Genomic DNA, 12,981 nt, shown 5'->3' with positions numbered 1-12,981 from the left:
TCCTGGGATGTTCTTATCACGGTTTAAAAATCAGAACAAACTTTTCGTTTAATTGTGAGTGTTACTTATCGCGTGTATTTTGTAACATGGCTGCCCTGTTAAATCTCTCACTCTACTACTAGAAACCAGGGAGCCATTCGCCAGTCCTGGAAGCAGCTATATCTGCTTATTTTTCAGCAAAAAAGAAGCGCTAAGTTTTACATGCAGCTGCACACAAAGAGCTCAGAGGGAAGATGACATGTTGGATGAGGACAGGAATGTTAGTTTGTATGAATTATGCTCTATAAACCTGTGACTCATGGTCAGAGTTTGAGATGCAGGGGCAGGCAGAGAAATATAGAAGCAGTCAAGCTGTTCACAAAACAGTGCAATTTATTTTGTCCAACAAGGACACCGGAGATGTCCAAACTTTTTGCCAAGTCGACCAAATCTGTCAAGTTCAAAATATTCCAAGGATCACAAAAACTTGATTTAGTTTTCGGATGATAAAAGTAACAATGAATTCATCATAATTTTTAATTTATTTATTTTTTAAATAAACTCATTCTGTTATAAAAGTTGTCTCATTGACGATCCAAAATATCATTTACAAGAGAGACCTGTTTTGACAAAAGATCCCTTTAGTTATATACACATTCATAACTGAAAAGAGGTTTGCTTCTCTAATTAAAAAGAATTTGGTTTCCTAAATTTTTGGGGATTGTTTTCTCTGTTTGTCCACACATCATTTTTATTTGACTAAGAACTGGCTATGGGTCAGCACTAGCTCAAAACTGTCAAAGATATATTTCTTTAATTAAGCTTGGGAAGCTGAAGTACGAAGGCTCACTATTGGCCGGCATCTGTAAAAACAGCCAATCCTTAAGCACTATTCAATTACCTTGCTGTTAGTAGGAAAAGTAAATAAGCAGTTCACTGAGAATGGAATTTAGGAACACCACAGCTTCTACGTTGGAGCCAAGATGGTTTCTACTTTCCATATTAACAATACGTTTGGTATTTGAACCACTACAATAGGCAGCTTTAATCGATTTTAGACTGAGTCTTAAGTACTTATGGTTTTCAGCTTTTCATGGGCTGTTGTGGTCCCTAAACAAACTTCATTTGTGGAAAAAGCCTCCCAGTAAATATTCTCAAGTGCAGAAGTTTCCTGAAACAGACACAGAATGCGTAATTTCAGTGTGCTGGTGTGTCACTGCAGTGGCCTGGTTGACCAGAACAGTCTAATCAGACTGAGCCGCATGAGGCGAATTCAAATCAGCCAAATAGAAGGAAGGAACAGAGGAGCAAAAATTGTTGACATACATCTACCAGTGCACCAACAAATCAGTCAGCCATTTTATTTCAAGTGTCCTAAGACATCTGCACTAGAAAGTAAATCAAATTTGAAACTGAACCAAACTGCTTTGTTGCTAAAATGTGCCATACACATACACATTAACTTGACTGATTCATTTATGTGCATGGTCAACACGTTTACAAACTTACCAACACTGATGGTGTATTTAGCAACTGTCCAGACATAAATAATTGAAATCAGAATTGGCAGGTCAAAGATTGCACCCCTAATTATATCCAATATTTACTTTAAACAGGCCGTGTGATGAACTGGTGACCCGTCCAGGGTGTACCCGGCCTCTCACCCAATGTATACAGGAGATTGAGATCAGATATAAAATGGATATAAGAATTAAAATAAAAATGAACATTAAAAACAGTCGGAATCCAGTTTCCTGGGAGTGCAAAATGTGTAGCGGTACAATAGGAAAGCTTAGCTTCCTGGAAAACGTATTTACCCATGATTAGCATCATAGTTGACAACAGGAAAGACAGGAAATGATGGGAAGATAATAGGAAAAACTAATAAGAAAAATAAATAATAAGGAGAAAATATGACATACAAACAAAGAGAGAGAAACTAACAGAATGAGGCAGTTGGAAGCAAAAGAAGTTATTATTGTGAAGAGGTCAAGCTTGCTGTGAAGCTCTGTCTTGAAGGTAAGAAAACAGACTCGTATTTATAAGAGCTGTGTGTGTCTGCGTGTGTAAGAAGCCTAAAGAAAGGCGCGCGGATTAAGGATAACACCTCAGTAATTCACCAAACTGAACCTGTGAGTCACAGGGAAGTTTTATAGAAGGAGGTTGGTTCATTCATACTTATGAGACAAGAGAAGAGACGTCTGTAATTTGCGACCGTTTAACGTCTGGCTAGTTTAGCAAACGTGTTTAATGACAACGCAGCAGGTCTCTATTAGTGTTTACGTCACATTGCATATTCATGAGGGAGACTGGCTTGCGATGCATCTGTGCTGCAGCCAGGTTTGTTTCTGGGAACATATTGCTGGGTTCATCCACGTCACAGTCAGGATGAGCACAGATGAGAGGGGAGGGCAGCATGGAAAAAAAAACAAACAAAAAAAACTAAAAAAAGCACAGCAGGGATGGAGGGATGAGAGAGAACAAGACAGAGAGAAAGAGACAGGAGTGGATGAGAACTGGTAGATAAGTCCCAGTGTGATCAAAGCGTTACTTTGACAGCCAGAGCGAGCCTCGCCAGCAGGCTGACTGGTTAATGTTAGAAACACACACTCTCACTTTGAAATATTAGAATATGAGATGGTAAGAGGCTTCATCTTGAATTTCTCTCTGTGACACTGATAAAGTTGGCAAAGGTGGACTGTATTCAGAAAACCCATTTTGAAAAATGAATCACTTTTTGTTTGCAGCAGAAACATGCGAAGCATCTACATGTGATGCTTTCATTTCAGGAAGTGTAAGGACAACGTCCCTGAGTCTTCACACGCCTGGGCTGCTTACAGATAGAAAAGGGTTATGGTTTCAAAGCCGCTGAAATGTTAACCCTTTAAGGGTCTTCTTCCTTCCAGTCACTTCCTGTTTTATCACAACACAAGAAGAAACGAACAGGAACAAATGAAAAACATGGACAGAGACAAGCACACCATGCAGTGCTCTCAACTCTCCGGCTAACAGGCTAGCAGCTATCTTATTGCCTAAGCTGGTTTTCAGTTGCTCCATTCAGTCCTGTTGTAAGGAACAAAGAAGAACAATAATCAATCTCAGCTTATACCTTTTAGATTTGTAAACCAAAGTACAACAACAAACTCCAAAGTTCAAAGTTTAGGACTACGCCTAAACACACACGATGACTGATGAGTTAGAAATTGCTTCTATAGTAGAATCTCTCCCTAACTTTCCACACTCTGACGACGTATTTGATTTACTCAGCTCATGGTATGACATTTTGAAAGAAAACACAACTTTGGGAACTTAAAAACCTGAACGCAATGACTGTAGCTAGCATTTTCCTTGGTGCTGATTGGCTGTACCATCTACAGAAAGACCGTAGATGTTAGCTTCTACAGTAGCGCTAAGTTTGGTTTCACTGAGCTTATTTATTATTTGGGGCCTGAACTATTAAAGTAGCCAATTATAAACGTTTTCAGATGGGACCTCGAGTATTCATGGATTTCAGCTACGGTTCCTATGAATATAGGGTTCTAGTATTATATCTTCAGTAGATACAGAGGTTGCTTTTGAAAATGCAAACATATTCCACACCTTTCTTAATATCAGGGTGAAACGACTGATTTTTTTTTTCTCATCCAAAGATGTCTAAAGATTCACTCCTCTTGAGACAACTGTCCTGCTGCTTGGAAAATTTGGTGCTATGACTCACTTTTCATCTCACTCTTCATCCCACAACAAGCAGCAGAGAATTCCTCTCTGCAGATCACAAGCTTAAAGATGCCGTTGATAATGGAATAGATAATGGAGGAATGGAGCCGTGTAATCTGGCGATTAAGCCACTTATTTTCCCGAGCTCCTCCTCTAAACATGACATGGGAAGGGGCTCAGCGACAATGTGTTGCGCGTTCTGCCTTCCAGCTTCATGTGGAGAGTGCTCATTATGCGGCTGTGTTTCTACACCGTCACCCACTTTTGTTTTCCCCCCAGTTCAGCCACAAAAATAGAAAAATAATGGTCGAACAATGCACGCTCTTGACCACACAGAGGTCATGACTGCGATGCTTTTAGTCTCTGAATTTTCCCACAAAGGAAGCCTACCTATCAGCCTGTTTATCTGCATGTTTCTTTATCCACTCCTCTGCTGCACCCTCTATATCATAATCAGATAAGAGCTACGCAGCATTTGCTTTTTTTTCTCCCCTCTATGCATTTAACATCTAGTTTCACCCTGCGTGCTTGTGTCAGCATGTGCGGTGTGAAATTAAATTCCTTGTACAGCTGACGGCTGACACACCTGTTTGGAACAGATCTGTCAGCCGCCACCACACACTGAACAGCATGAGGCGTTTACTGTCTTTCTGTACCGGTCACCTCTACAAATGTGTTACATCTGCAAAGTCAAACTGCGAAGAATGAAATGAAATAGTTATTTATAAGATGTTTCATAATTTATTTCCAAAGTATGGAAAATACTTGCTGGTGTTTACAAAATAGCCAATCATTTTCTTTGGTTGGCTGTAACCCCAAGAACGGAGTAAAACGTATATGATTCTGTGTGAAATTAGCTCATTAGTTTCACATGGTGAACTTTTGAGCATATGAGCAAACAAAAATGCCAGCTGGTTCTTGGGAAGGCTGAACATAAACATACCAGTTTGTTTTATTGTTGCTGCTCCGTCCTAGAACACAAGTGCAAACTCAGCAATTTGGATTATAATACCCTGAAATATTTAGCCTAAAAATGAGCCAGAGATTGAGAAGCTGAGACCATTACAAATGACCGCTCCGCTGGTGGCTGGAAAAGACAAAATGAACACACAGCCACATGCTCGCACACAGTTAATTATTGTACAGAATAATGAGAAGAAAACGACTCATTAAATCTCTCCTTGACCCGCTCGCAGAAACTCGCCTCTTTTCCTCTCTTTTGCGCTCACTCTGCTGTTCTTCAGACAAGCTTGTCAAAGCACATGGCTTTTCAGCTGTGAAATATTAATTGGTCTTTAAGAAAAAATGATAAAAAAAGAAAATCTTAGTGACCCCAATCCGGAGTAATCGCAATGATGACGGAAAGCTAAAGAAAAAAATAAAATAAAATAAAAAAAAAACAACAAAAGACCTTCTAAAATTCATAATTGAGAATTGAACTTTCTTCTTGACCTTCATCTCACACTTGCTCCTTCTCTCATTGTACCTCATCGTCCCTCCTCACTGAAAACAGCGTACCAAAGCACAAGTGTGGTTAAAATTATGCATGAAGAAACAACCTTTCTTTTCATTTCCCCTCATGTGACTGGCGTCATGAGATCAGCCACCACCTGTCAGCACCAAGCGACTGTCAGGGAAAACAAATTACCCTTGATAACACAGATCTGCGCCACACACACATTCCCAAAAATAAATAAATAAATAAAAACTCCCTTTTCGCATGAAAAATACACAAATACTCAGGCTTTTAGGTAGAGGCTTGCACACCTTCTACTGTGGTCAATATCGCCTCTCTATCCCAAGTAATCAATTTTCATTGTACTGAGATCAATAACCTGTCCGAGCTGTATTCTGATCATCAATACCGCCAGTCAATAAAAATCACTCGTTAATCCTGAATTAACATCGACCGCACCACGGCCGCCGTCCCCTGGCGATAAATCCACACAACCTGGCCCAAGTCGTTCCTCACGCCGGAAAGGTCAGAGGAGCAAACGAGGCCCGCTTCAGAAGAACCGACACCTTTTGAAAAACAGAACCCGCATACGTCGTCTCCAGTGACAGTGTCACTTTGTTGCTCTTCCTGCCCATGCACCGGACCCCACTGTGCCCCCCTGACCTCTGTACAACTTTGTTGTGACTTTGCTTATTGCTTAACGCGGGAATGGGACGGCTTCACGAAAATATCACGCTTTATCCGATCGAGTCCAGCAAATTCGATACGTTTCCCCATTTGCTGAGTTTTGCTTCGTGTCTGATTCATTTCTTGTCCTTTCTGTGCTCTCATAAGTTGGACTCGTTCCCGGCTGTGAAGAAGGGAAGGGGAAAAAAAAAAAGCAAGGAAGGAAAACGCAGGAGTGCATGAACTTCAACTCGCGGGCAGTGATTTCAGGTTGCTCTCACGGAGAACACTGAGGGAATAATTGAAACCACATGAGCACCAGAAAAGAAAGAAAAACATACAAACTTCATGCTAGACGCCACAGAATTTGTAGCCGCCACAGAAGGGGAAGTATTGCAACGTGGCAACAATGCTGAGCGAGTTGTGTTGACAACAAAGAATCAGCAGAAAATCATTTCCTTGCTCTTTTTAGCTGGAGACAAATACGTCTTCGTTTTCTCCCTTTTACCCAGGAATAAAGGTCAAGAACACTAATTAGCGACTCTGTCATTTTATCTGGTTGAGACCAAAGATTAGAGATATAATCCCACTGCACTGCACTCCGGATGTTATAAATCAGTGTTACGTCTACCGAGATTTTGACCGGTTTCAGTTCAACGTATGAAATTCTCTCTGTTTGACCTTGAAGAAAAATCTGGTTTTATGGTTTAATGCAATTTTAAAGAAAAAAAATGCAACATTGTCGGAACATGTAACAATTACTCCTACTGCTGCTAAGATAAAATGAAATATTTGTTACTAAATGTCACAAAAAATTGTCAATTTAACATGTTTATTGGTATTTGGCAGTGGGGCACAGTTGATGTTCCTGAAGGAATAAATATGAGATATAAGATTGTGTATGAGATTCTCCTAATCTCATACACAATCTTATGAATATATACTTGCATTATTTTGACTATAATCCCAATTTATTGTGACTTTATTCTGGTAATTTCACTGTTGTAATTTTATTACTTTAATCTCATATTATTACAACATTATTTTCATCTTATTACGACTACTCTTGTATTATTACAAATTCAGTCATGCATAATTACAACTTTACTCTCATTACTGCAATTTCACTCTCTGGTTAATAACTTTCACGTACAAAGTTATTCACATATCATAACTTGATTATGGTATTATTACAACTTTATTCATAATTATGACTTTTTTGTACTATTTTGATTAACATACAACTATTCTCAGAATGACTATTCATATAACACGATAACTTTCGTCTCAAATTACTTCTACTTTATTCTAGCATTTTTATGACTTTATTCACGTGTAATTAAAACAACTATTTTCGTCATGACAATTTGCGCAACACTGTGACTTTATTCTCATATTTCAACTTCGTTCTTGTATAATCATGACTTCTTCTTGTGTTATTTTAATTTTAATATATGACTATTCTCATGATGACTATTCATGTAACACTATAACTTTATTCTCGTAAGGTGATTTTATGCTAGTATGATTTTTTTTCTCATATTTGACTATGTTCTCCTAACATTATGACTAGCAAAATGAAAAACTTTTTTTTGTTAGCCTGTCCCTACTACTCTGTTTACATACAGTAAAGAGAAGTGGAAAAAGAGCAGTTCCTTTTTTTTCCCCAACTACCTGGCAACCACTTTGCATCAACATGTGGGGGAGGGGTTAATTGATTTTGCTGATCGGTCTGGGATTTTATTTCAAGAACTTTAAGTGAAATATTTAGTGAAAAGGAAGAAATGTGTCTTTTTGCAAAATCAAGAATGTTTCTTTTGATGGGACTAGTGGCATTTCTGTTCTTCCATATAAAACTTCATTTTTGCTCAGTTACACAGTAGTTAACAGACAGCACATGGAAAAAAAAGATTATGCCTATATGATGTGTGTGAATATGAGGTAAAAAAACAACAACTGCCAATCGCATTGGGAGTGGGGAAAGAAAACAAACTTTTAGTTTTGGCAGAGTCGAAGTCGGTCTGTTGACTTGAGGGATGGCAGAATGAAAAATGTCCGTGGTTTTGAAACAGTAACTTTTTGAAAAAGCTTACCACTAACCGGCCTATTCGGCTCTAAATAGTCTGAAATAAAAGAAAAACAGAAGCTGCTGTGTAACTGTGACTCTGCTTTCTGTCAGAGCCGTGGACTCAGATATGGCAGGAAAACAAAATGAAGAACTGCAGCAGCAGAACTCAATTCCCCTTGAAAAGACACCCCCCCCCCCACACACACACACACCTCACACACACCTCACACACACACCACCTCTTATCACTTCTCACTGGGAGGTAATGTGAATGTGAAGGTAACAGAAACCATTCACAGTGGACATGCTTATCCAGACAGGTTGGATTTGTGCATGAGTGTGTGTGTATGCGTGTGTGTGTGTGTGTGAGGGGGGGGGGGTGTATGCGTGTGTGTGTATGCGTGTGTGTGCGAGAGAGAGCAAGAGAGAGAGAGAGAGAGAGAGAGAGAGAGAGAGAGTTCGGGGCAGTTCGTGCAGATTGAATCCTGTATCCTTGGGGAGCCTAACTACCTCTCCATCTCCCTGACCAGCTCTCTGAGAGAGGGAGATTGGTAAAGAATTAGAAAGAAAGAGCAGAAAGAAGGAAAACAACCAGAGCAGCCCGCAGCTCAACAGCTCCCTCTATCGGCACCTGGGCAAAGTTCAACACTTCCAGCCGTCTTTACAGTCTGTTCTCTCTCCATCCGCTTTCTTACTCTCATTAGTAAATTTCCAGACTTTTAAATGATTGGAAAAGGAAAAGGTTGTTGACTTTCCTTTTCCTTTCAGACATTTAGTCTCAGTCGGTTTAAGACATCGCTAATTTGGTTTGTGAACCCCTTTGAATGTCAGGGCCAAGTTCAAAAAACCCCTAAATTTCCAACCAGTGATAAATGTCAGAATCGCACAGCAAAGCAACAAGAAATAAAATAAAAAGTGAAGCTGAGAACTGTTTCTTTTTTCACAAAATACCTTTTTTGTGCAGCGCCTCAGTCAATATTACAGCAGGAATACAGACTGACACATCAGCTCTTTGCTAAGTGGTAGGAATACTGCAGAGTATTTGCCTTACCAGGTTCTTGAAACAGCTCTTATAAAAAATAGCAAATCTGATGACATTTCTGTGTTACACTGTGTGCCGTTTTTCTTTCTTTTTTTTCTTCCCAAATGAATGTCAGCTAAGAATCTGATACGTCTCCCCCACCCTGCTTTTTTCTGTCATCCAAAGAACATTTCTACGTGCGGTTCAGCTTAAACACGGCGTGAAGATTCGTGGTTAGTATACTGAAGCTTCTGTCTTGCCTCCAGACGATCACTTTTGCAGATATAAAAAAGAAAACCAACTTCTGCTGGAGCTGTTGTGTCCTCGGATACCTAAGTGGAGACAGGCAGCTTCTCATTGTGTTTTTTCTTTTTTTTTTTTTCCGTCCAGCTCAGACAGAAGCGACTCCCATACTGGAGAACTGAACGACAGACGTTACTGACAGAAGTCACGCTGCCCTCGTCTTCTCCTAACATCCTGATGGGAGTCACGCTCTGGTTTTTAAAACCTAAATCTGTTTCTCTGATCCCGTACCTTGTTGTTTCTACTCAGCGCACCACATCCTATAAAAATTCATCACATGTCCTGTTTCTGTTTTCTGGCCTCCAGATGCTTACCAAATTACTCCAAACAAAGTCATTTTGGGAGTAAAACCGCAAGAAGGAAAAATAAGTCAAAGAAGTTGACTAATCTGGGTTTTTCCCTGGTGGAAAATTGCAAATTTAGCTAATTTACTATTCAGGTCAGATTTGTTTTCACCCTTTCTGTCTGCAAATGCTTGATATTTAAATCTTGGGGGGTTTTTTAGCCATAAATAACTCAAGAACCAGCAGGTTAAAACAGTCTGTACATTTTGTAGTGGAGACTTTTTCAGAGACTCAATGCGTTTTTCATCCTTACCAGTACAACATTTTATACTTGGCCATCCTTAAAAGTGGCTTTGAGTAAGTCCAGAAGGATTTGCAGTCTGGAACTGTCACAGTTTTGTTTTGCCATATGAACAGACTTTCAGGTTTGTTGAATGTGACAATAGGTGCCATTGGACATGGGCGTTACGTCACAGTGTTTACTAGCTTCCATCAACCCAAACTCACCTTGGGGAAGTTTCATACCCTATTACAAACAAATCATTTTCTATAATCTACTCACAGTGATCTTTAAGGACCGGTGGCTACACATCACCGTAAAATATTATCCACCAGTATTATGTTTGGCTTTACTTTGTGCCAAATGTTTAATATCTCAGTTGACCCGAATGGGTATCAGAACCCCAATCATTAAAAATTGTATGTACATATATAAATAGATTCAATCACACGAGTTAAAATTCATGAAGTGACCGAAACTCCAAATGCGTTGAAGCTATCTGTTAGGAAAAGAAAATCAAGCCTTTTTGGTCGTTGACTTTGTGAACTCATCTGGCGGCCAAAATTCAGAGAATCGCAAATGTCAAGCCTAATTTTCCTGTCCAATGGATGTTTTTCGATCACACTGAGCTGGAAAAATGACATCAGTGTGGGAGAAATCCACAACATGTCCGGCCAATGGATAACACACAGAAAAGCTTTTTTTCAAAGCAACAGGATGCAACAAGTTATGGAAAGACGAAGAAGAGATGAACTTTTTATTCCATCTTAGCTAAATCTAAGTGATGTTATTCATAGCTTAGAAACGACTTCCACAAGAAGACTGGTCACTGAAATGGGAGACAATTTGTTAACCACAGGTTTGAACCACAGGTTATACTGTCATTGTGTTGTATTTGGATGGGTACCTAGAGAATTAGAAAGGTTTGGTACATTATGATTTTACTTTAGTCTTCAGTTCTAAGGGAAACATGGAGCATAAATCAGCCACTCTGAACAAAGTATTAAAAGATGTCTGTTGTTGAAGAATTCAGATTTTGTTTTCCTACATTATTTTTCTAAGTGTCTCCTTGTTTCTGTGTCTCAACTGTTGGCCAAAGACTTTATTTTTTATTTGCAAGAGAGAAAAAAAAAGGGCTTGCTGGTGTGAGAACCTTCTCGCTCAAATAAAATACAACAGCAGCAAATGATTTTCTCAATGGCTCCCACCAGACCGGAGCGCAAGGCAGAGTCGGCAGAGGGGAGAAAAGAAGGGGGTAGAACAGAGGGACAGGAAAAAAGAATGGGTGGTAAAAATGTGGTGGTGGGGGCAGAATGGGAGGGGGATAATTTTCAATAATTTTCAAACTGCAACTGTGTTTGAGAGACAAAAGGACAGAGGCCAACCCATTTTGTTTGTTTGTTTGTGGAAAAATGCTGAAAACAAAGTCGGTGACAGATATTTAAACTGCACAAAGATGGAGAACTGCAAATCTTTTGCTACTACTGACAGGGGGCAAAGGGCAAATATAATATAATATGACATAGAAATATAAACTTAGCACTGGGCAAGTTTTTATTATTTTTTTTGCTCTTAAAGCTTGGCCACCCTCAACCTGCATGACAGTGCAGTTGTCCCCATCTGGTGAGCCCCTGTTCAAAACTTTCTGCCAGCGCCCCTGTTTCCTAAATGTCCAGACCAGATAGAAAATTCAAATCGCTCAACAGCAACGGAGGGAGTCGGAGTGGAAACGAAACGACCGTCCAGTGATCCGCGAGCCAGACGCAGCGCACGAGACTCTCCTGAGTTCCGAGCGAAGACGAAGCTCCGATTATTGAAGTTGATTTTCATCCCAAACATCAGGGAAACATTTGTATGTATTGATCTTAATCCATAAAGTAACAATATAGATTTTTAAAGAGCGATATAAGTTGGGTAAAAGCCATAAAAGTTGATATTTTCTCCCCTGAAAATAATCACTATTTTCGCTTCAATGCATCCAAGCCGAATAGGTTTGTATATTTTTAATACTGGAGGCCCGCATTCAATCAAAGTTGTGCGTCGGAGCCGCGGAGAGGCTCCGGCAGGGAGGACGGACGCGCTCACAAAGTTAGTCCAGCAGCAACGCGTGAAGCCGGGAGTCAAGCGACGATCCCCGGCTGAGAGATCCGACCGACACCCGGTGGCTGAAACCAGTCACTGATGAATGAAGGCGACTGTTGGGATTCAGATGAAATGTCTTGACCGGATCCCATCACGAATCCAGAAGATTACATCTGCAGTGCTGATCCAGAGTGGAACCAGAATCTCCCTGGCGTCCCGGGAACCAAAGTCTGTCAACTGGGTTTGCGCAATGACCCCCCAGAGGAGAGGGTAAAACAGCTGAGTGGCACGAAGGAATGTGCACACAATTAAAAATAAATAAATAAAATACAGTCATAATAATAATTAAAAAATAAAACATCCTGAAAAAAAAATCAAGCTGCTTCTTACCTTGAAAATGAAAGATTCCCGCGAGTCTTCAGTGGATTTCTTTCCTCCAAAACATACAAGTGGTATTGCTTCTGTTACCAGATGTCCAACACGTCCACTTGCTGTAAGCCCTGGGTGAACTGTTCTGCTGCTTTTTGGACGGGAAAGGTGAAAAATCGGAGCGCAGGGGCCAACAAGATACAAACAGAACCTTAAAAAACCCCAGCAGGTTCTAAGATGATTTATTTATTTCTTTATTTTTATTTTTTTTCACAAAAGAAAATGCAGCCGGAGCAGCCGTGCGTCTGGATAAGGTCCCGAAACTGAAGTGATGGAGAGGAGCGAAGGTGGCGAGGAGGAGGGAGACCGGGAGCGGAGGCGGTGGGTGAGGGACAGAGAGAGAGAGACAGAGAGAGAGAGAGAGAGGCGGGGTGGGAGTGGTGGAGGGAATCACCGGAGCATTCCTCCCTCCTTCGGGTATGAAAATCCAGTCCGCGGCGTTCCTCCGTCCTGTCTCCGTCCTGTCTCCGTTCTCTCTCCCAGAGAGTCAGCAGCGATGTGAGGCAGCCGGAGCCGAGCGGAGCGGAGCGGCAGAGCGGCTGCACCGAGAGAGGGAGGCGGGAGGGAGGCGCGGGAAGCTGGGGAGGAGGGAGGAGAGCGAGCCGCGCTGCCAGCCGGTGGAGGGCAACCTTCACTCTGGATTAGTTCTCTACGTCTAACATGTCCGATTTTCCCTCGAAAAAAGTGTTGCTACGT

General features: G+C 40.7%; 1 protein-coding gene across 2 annotated transcripts in view; it reads right to left on the bottom strand.

The window, feature by feature from the left end:
* cdh11 (cadherin 11, type 2, OB-cadherin (osteoblast)) overlaps window positions 1–12,776 on the bottom strand; it is a 108,043-nt gene extending 95,267 nt beyond the window's left edge. For both annotated transcript variants that reach the window (XM_055024052.1, XM_055024053.1), the window contains exon 1: window positions 12,247–12,776. The gene's annotated coding sequence lies outside the window, so the exon portion shown is untranslated. The remainder of the gene's footprint in view (window positions 1–12,246) is intronic.
* Window positions 12,777–12,981: the final 205 nt, after the last annotated feature.

The sequence above is a fragment of the Poeciliopsis prolifica genome, unplaced genomic scaffold (genome assembly GCF_027474105.1).
Source record: "Poeciliopsis prolifica strain line A6 unplaced genomic scaffold, Auburn_PproV2 SCAFFOLD113, whole genome shotgun sequence".
NCBI lineage: Eukaryota > Metazoa > Chordata > Actinopteri > Cyprinodontiformes > Poeciliidae > Poeciliopsis > Poeciliopsis prolifica.
Note: the sequence above shows the minus strand (reverse complement) of the source record. Positions and strands in the feature narration are given on the sequence as shown.